At 34.4% G+C, this 7726-nt stretch overlaps 1 pseudogene across 1 annotated transcript; it reads right to left on the bottom strand.

Annotated features, from left to right (window-relative positions):
- Window positions 1–329: 329 nt before the first annotated feature.
- LOC147407808 (uncharacterized) lies at window positions 330–7257 on the bottom strand (annotated as a pseudogene). The gene is made up of 7 exons (XR_015176896.1): window positions 6477–7257; window positions 5442–5632; window positions 3073–3243; window positions 2647–2844; window positions 1645–1737; window positions 1485–1565; window positions 330–712 (listed from the first exon to the last, which is right to left on the bottom strand). The product of XR_015176896.1 is annotated as an uncharacterized LOC147407808 (transcript).
- Window positions 7258–7726: the final 469 nt, after the last annotated feature.

Below are 7726 nucleotides of genomic sequence, written 5' to 3'. Positions count from 1 at the left end.
GTTTTGGTAAATAGTATTGTGGATCTGATCATAAATTGTAATAAAACCAGTTGGGCTTAAATAGAATTGTGGTGTGTACAAAGCAATGAACATCCCATTGTTGTGAACTCGTTCGTGGAGTAAAGGATTGTTCAGATTACAAAAATATAATTTTAATATTCAATATTATAAAAGGCTAATTCCATTGTTCAACTTAATTAAAGTTAATATTTTACTGATTCATTAAATTTTCAATGCGTAATGAACACACACAGAACTGGTAGTTTATTTGCAACAGTGAGGTATGGGAAAAAAAAAAAAATTTAAGAATTACATCATAAGAGAGAATGGGAGATAAGAATTCATAGTTTGTTAAGTTTCTGTGGTCAATGTGGGTCAGCATGAGTTTAGTGGGTCATAATCCATGCTGGTCAACTGGGTCAGCTCGAGAATTCTTCTAAACTAAACCCATTTTTATTTATCAAAAAAAAAAAAAAAAAAACTAAACCCATTTTTGCCTCTTTATTCTTTCAAGAGCACTGATCCGCTCTCTTTTTGTGTTGGAGACATCTCTAATAGTATCACCCTACTCGTCATATCCCCGAATACTGCAGCAGGAACATTGTTCTCAGAATGCAAATTGATGTCCTCGTGATTCGAGGCTATCTTTCTTCTTCCATCAGTTGTAGGGATCACTCCAGGTCTCATCATATATACCAAGGATGAAATGTGCCTGCACGTAAACAAAAATCAGAATATAAGTACCAAGAGAAACTATAATTGGCACAAATGCGTGGGAAATGCCTCTTAACAGATCCTACCTAAGGGATGTTTTAGGTCAAAAAATCAACTTATCCGATGATTTCAACATTCAGTGCTTTTTAGGAAAATCAGGGAAACCTACACAAGCAGTCTCTAGGAAAAAGGGGTCCCATGCTCGTCGTGATCATCCAATTATATACATTATCAACCTAAGAGACATTCCGGGTAGGACCATTTGAATGAGGGGGTGAGAATCCCTGGGATGTGCCATGGGTTGCAGTATTATCCATATACTTAAAAGGGTGATTTACCAAAACATGCACTGAAAATTGAAAAATTACTAAAACAGAACTGCTCATTTTAATTTTGATACCGGTAATTTACCATTTTCAAAATCAATATATTTTTGTTAAAGTGGGGAATTTTCATTGTTTTATAAAACAAAACTTTTTTAACTGTTTTAGTGAAACTAAAACAAAGAAAGTATTTACTGTTTTATAGAATAGAAAAAAAAAATTACTATTCATTTAAAAATTTTACCGTTTTGGTAAAAAAATTAATTCCAAAAAAGGTAATTTACCGTTGTAAAAATTAAAATGAATAGTGTGTTGCTTCAGTAATTTTTCAATTTTTACTGTGCCATTTTGGTAATTTTCTATACTTATTACAAAGCATTTTCATACTGTAAATGTGCTCTGTTCGAAAAAATTACGACAACAAATCCAAATGAGAAATAAACCAACCTGGCTGTAGCTAGGAGAAATGTTGCACTTCATATGGAGCATCTCTCGGTAAGTATCCTCATTTCCATGTTGCACCTCGAACTTATGCCATTTAATCCAAAAAGCATTATCAAATTGCAGATCTGCATACTGGGATGCAAAAATAATATATTTCACGTACATGGTGAATTTCGCCCAATTTCTTCTCAAGCTCTGTATATTTCATGCTCATGGTCTTCTTAGCATCATCTGACAGACTAGAATATATGGCTTCCTGCAAAATGCAACAGCATGCTTGATAAAAGAAATTAAACAATAAACATAAATAAAACAGATAGAAAAACATCTGACAACTTAAAATGTTTCGATATGCCACATCTGCATCGGTCCTGCAATGGGACGATACACATCAATTTAAAAACTGCATGCATTGGCTTTAAAATACAAGCACGATATGCCAAGAGAGATCTCACTTGTTGCCCTAAATTAAGTGAACTTTTTACTCATGGCACTACCATTTACTCAGAAGAATGATATTTAGGGTAGAATGCTTTATTCATCATCATGGCTATCCCAATCATAGCCATGATTCCTATTCACTGTAATTTTTATTTAAGGTAATTTCCTGGGAGATCTTTAAACTTCATTTAGTTTGTTTCTATCAGGAATTTTCAGAATAATTTAAAAGCATAATTTGGCAAATATATAATTACAATAAATTGGAAACCTATAGTTATTCTTATTATTTATGGTGAATACTAACATTTGTTACACTGGATTCTAAATATCCTAGCTAATGAAACCTCATGTTAAACCTCAAGATGTCTACACAAAATCATGGGTTGTTGAATAATAAACAACAAAAATGATAATGATAAGGTTATCAAAAAAAAAAAAAAAATGATAATGATAATGATTGGTTTTGTATATCTAATATTTCACAACTATATTGCAATAGCATGGTCATGTGGTTTAATATCTCAGTTTTGTTTTTCTGATGTGTCCAAGACATGAGTACAATACAACGTCTGACACGACAATTCTAAGAAGATGCAGTGCCCTTGCCACATAGCCTAGACACTGAAGCTTGTTTTACTATCTTGAAAACTTTTAACATATGGATTTCAAAAAATATCAAGATGTTTGCAATAGTTAAAGTTGGTGTGTAAGAAAAAAATTGTACCTCAAATATCTCCCTCATTTTTGGAGCACAAAAAATCTTTGTTGCACAAGCTATGTAGATTTCATACACGCTCTTCTCATTGTTTGGGACAGCCTTCACAGCTTGATCATAGACCTTCATTGCATGCTTAGCCTGACTACAATCCTCTTCCAGTTTTGCAAATTGTAGATATAGGAGCTTCACATACTCCGCAGGCACCTAATAAGAATTAAAAACCTAGGATCAGAATCACAATATATACCACAAAAACAATTAATCATTGACCAAGACAGGAAGTAGAATTATCCTTTTTTTTAATTTGTTTCTCGATCAGTAAATAAAAGACTAGATTACAAGAGGACATGAAGCTAATAATCAAGTTTCTTGACTGATATAGAAAGATCATGCTAAAAGATTATGATTTAGAAGGATGATATTGCTACAAACCTCTGCAATCACATCCTGGAATAACTCCCTTGGCCCGTCCAGTCTTGTCTCCCCATATCTTTTGAGATATTTGGATAGATATGTGCTCCAAATATCGCTGACATGGGGATATTTGAATATCTTGACACCCCTTTCATATACCGTTAAGTCATCCTCAAAGTATTTATGTTCCTGGATAAGCCAAAATACAAAATATTAGTTGAACGTTCATTGAGAGGTCATTGAGAAGGGAATTATACAAAATAAGTAGGAAAATAATTAGGAAGATTCGTACCTCCAGAAGCAATGCATGGTTTATATTAATTTGTGGATTGGTTATCTTCAAATCGAGTATCCACTCATAAACTGCACGAGTGGACTCTAAAGTTCCCAGGATCTCCTTCAAATCTACATACAAGGTCCATAGCCTCAAGGACTTGTGCAGCTTCATATGCACTGGTTCTTGACCATTTGAAGCAACAGCAGAAATGATACACAAAAGACAGGCCAGAAAGGTTAGCTAAGGTTCCACTACTGGTACTACAAATCCATTTTTGTTATATTTTTCAACACCTATACCACTTTGGTTTGGAAATCAGTTTTTATTTCTTCATAATAGATATTAATGTATTGTAGGAGATTAACAAAAATATTGAATCCTATTAATAAAAAAAACCATTAAAAATGTCTAAGACCTTATAATTCCACAACCTTAAAGGTGTTAAACCATAGTAATAAACTATCACCAAACCAACCATGATAATACCCACAATATGCACCCATAGATCAACATATATACATGGATTAAGATCTAGAAATCCTTGTACATTTTTAAAGCATGGATTTCCTTCTGAAAAAATATCATACTATGTTCCTCTAGAGAGTAAACAAATGATCAGAAAAACAATTAAAAAAATAATAAGGCATTTTACTTGAATCTTCGTGATGTAAAAAAAATACCTTGTAGTAGTTGTGTCATCTCCATCCTAATAACCAGATTGCATTGCTACCAAGGAAATATTCTCTTCTAGCAAATCAGCCATCTCCTACAATACATTAATATCTATTATGAAGAAATAAAAACTGATTTCCAAACCAAAGTGGTATAGGTGTTATCAAATGAAGATGGTAATTCGGAACCCCAAATAGACTGATGTTGAACCATTCTCAAATATCGCAGAACAGAATGTGGAGATATAATGCAATAAAAACAAAAAAAGGGAACAGGTTAACTACTCCTAACGGTCAAAGTGAACCCTTCCATTCTGAATTAAATTCTGAATTAAAAATTCAGAATGAATCAAATCTCTCCAAGTAGGATTCAAACCTACGACCATGGATTTATAAAACGATTGGATAATGAAAACACCATATAGACCCATTGACCAAACCCGAAGAAGCAACGATCTTTATAGAAAAGAGAGATGGTCATGCCAGATATCCAGTTAAGAATGCTGTTGTGATCAACTCAAGCTCCCAACATTGAAATACTTCCTAAAACAGAGATCCCACGAAGTCCCAAGACTCTCAATCCCCCCCCCAAATTCTCTCTCTTCAAAGAACAAGGCAGGAAATTATGAACCAAAATTCTTCTTGGAAGAATTAGAATAAAGATTTGGAAACTGTGTTTTGAGAAAAAGAATTGCCACACCACCGCCTACTAGTTAACTTCCAAACGTGAGTACAGTATTGTTTTCAAGACCTATTCTAGAATTGATTCAGTCATTCCCAGCAAGAAGTTTTGGAGCCAGTTGAACCGTAGATGTAGATGGAAAAGAAAGATAATTCTAAAATAGGGTTATTTCAATCCTTCTTAGTTGAAGATTTTTGAAAGAATATTAATAGAACACTGACTGATAGAAGAGACTACAGAAAACTTTCCCTTCAGTAAGATTGAGTTAAAGATAGCAAGATGGTCATTGTTCTCCAGGGAATTTAAAATTGTTGAGTGTATATTTTCCTCCACTCTTTGGTGTGCCATACCCCAGTTAAGCCCTCTGAGCCTCTTGTATTCATTGTTCTTCCCTTCTCCAATAGATCAGTCTTTTGGAGTAGTTGGTTAGTTTACATGGTAATAGAGCACTAGGTTTGTATAGGTCACGGGATCGATTCTTTCCACCCTTATGGGTGAGGAGGAGTGTTGAGTGTATATTTTCCTTCACTCTTGGGTGTGCCATGCCCCACTTAAGGCCCGTGACCCTCTTATATTCATAGTTCTCCCCCTATCCAGCAGATCGGTCTTCTAGAGAAGTTGGTTGGTTAACAAAAATAGTACAAATATAACAGGTGCTACCAGAAAACATAAGAACTAATATACCAACACTAGAATTAACCAAAAATAAAAGACTACCACCAAAGAATGCATTCTGGTTCTTGCCTTTTCGTTTTACCTCCACTAAAGGTTCTGCTGTGGCACGCCTCATCAGCTCCAACGTTCCTTTGAAATTCTTATGCCTCAGTTCCATTTCTGCCCATTCGCACAAAATACTTGCCAGATCATCCATTGTTTTATAATAAACTTGCACAGCTTTATTGAATATCACTCTAGCATTTGCGACATCCTTGTGGTTCTCATACAGCGCTGCAAAGCAACCCAAAAAGAATGAGGCTTGCCCACTGCTTTCATTGGGTCGACAGTCCTCACAGTCTCGGTGTACGTCAATATTTGCTTAGTGTGTGTTTGATAACACTTTTGAAGTCTGAATGGAGGTGGTCCACCTTTAAAATTCAGACTTTAGAAGTTTTATTTGCGTTTGTTTTTTGTCAGATTTCAAACCTTAGAATCAAAATTCAGAAGTTTTGAACCAATGATGGAGGGATGTTGGATGAAACTTCTTAAATCTGATTTTATTTATTTTTTATTCTTAAAATACCCTCCTCAAAATCCTAATTTCTATCACTTATCCTTTCTTTATACGAACTTTAAAACCCTTATTTTTAACTTTTCTACGTCTCCTTCCTCTACAACAGTCCTTCCTCTACAACAGTGTTGTCAATGTCTCTCCCCTTACTCTCGTTTCGTGATCAAAAATCCTATATTTTTAGAGGATCCCTAAAACCCTATATTTTTCAATTTGAAAATGAATGATTATTTATTTTTTGAGTATTACCTTGTTGGAATATAATTTTTCAAATATGAATTCAAATTGAAAACAATACTTTTAGGGTGTTTGATTTATTAGAAATCGAAATTAAATGTGTACATGGTTTCATTATGTATAACATGTTATGTTTTTCGGTTAACAATTTATTAGAATTACAAAAAGATAATATTGTCAAAATGACTATTATGTTTTAAAATTCTATTTGTAACGAGAAGCTTTTAAAAATGATAAACAAACAACTTTTCTAAATTAAGATTTCAGATTTCAGAAAACAGACTTCGGACTTCAAACTTCAAACTTCAAAAGTGTTTCCAAACATACCCTTAGTTGGATTACCCTCGAAAATGTCCCTCGCTTTCTCAAACAGACCTCTTCGGATGTAATAATCCGCCAGGGATGTCCAAAGCCACCCGACCTCATTCGTAAAATTCCTAATTCCACATGGAATTATCGCATCCACCTTAAAACTGGACACGTCAATTGCATGATTAGTGACCAAATCGCAGAGTTTGAGCCACAATTGGTGCTTGGTCTTTCCTTTAATCGAACAAAACCGATCATCATTCAAAACCCTAGCCAATTGCTCTGCTGCCTCCTGCCATTGCTTCAAATTAACAAGAAACTCTATTAGTTCTTCAACATGAGTGGGATCGAATTTCAAGTACTGACAATAAACCCTAATCGAAGGGACCCCCTTATGAGCTACGAAAATCAAATAGGGTTTCCAAATTAGATGGTGTTGTGTTACGGGAAGAGCAGAGAGCTGGATCGAAGGTCCTGCGTGTTCGAGTGATGAGCTTTTGATCTATTACGGTTTGAAGGTACATTGGCCAGATTCGAGGCATCTTGTGCATTGTGACGAGAGATCGTTTGAAGATGTTGTTTAGGCTTTCGAAGTGTGAGTGAGTTATTGGGAGATTTCGAACGATCTCTGGTCGTTCCTTTAAGTAAGCGAACCATAACTTGTATGATCCAGGGAGAGCTTTAACAGCTCTCTCGTATATTAGCTCTCTTACCTTAATGGACATCTGATATGTGAAAGAAGATAGAGCGACCAAGATTTCAGACTATTACACTGTGTTTTGATTGAGAGAATGGAGAGAAGAGAGAGAAAATAAACGAATTTCTCTCCATTTTTTCTTGTTTGGATAGTTAAGTGGGGGGAGAGAAGAGAAAAGGACTGAAAAAATGAGAGTTTACTTTCACTCCAAAAGTGGAGAGAAATCATTTTAAAATATTTTACAATTTCAACTCTGAACATAGATCTCTTTTAAGATATTTTAAAATTTTAAAATTGTCCCAAGTTCTTTTCTATCAATCCAAACATGATGGAGAGGAAATTGAGTTTCTCTTCTCTTCTCCTAATGAATTTCTTTTCTCTTCACTTCTCTCAATCCAAACACAACCTTAGGGTTTCTCCGAATCTCTCTTCAAAGAGAAGATCTACATTACTTGGGAAAAATTCTTTGGGATTAAACATATCCTTGTTTAACAAATAACAAATAAAAAGGATAAGAGAAGTTCTGTGTGAGAGAGAGATAATAGAAGAAATCGAGGAAATAAATTTGTAT

This window comes from Akebia trifoliata, chromosome 3, assembly GCF_017979445.1.
Source record: "Akebia trifoliata isolate Shusen 1 chromosome 3, ASM1797944v1, whole genome shotgun sequence".
Lineage (NCBI taxonomy): Eukaryota > Viridiplantae > Streptophyta > Magnoliopsida > Ranunculales > Lardizabalaceae > Akebia > Akebia trifoliata.
The sequence above is the reverse complement of the archived record's forward strand: the minus strand, read 5'-3'. Positions and strand labels throughout refer to the sequence as shown.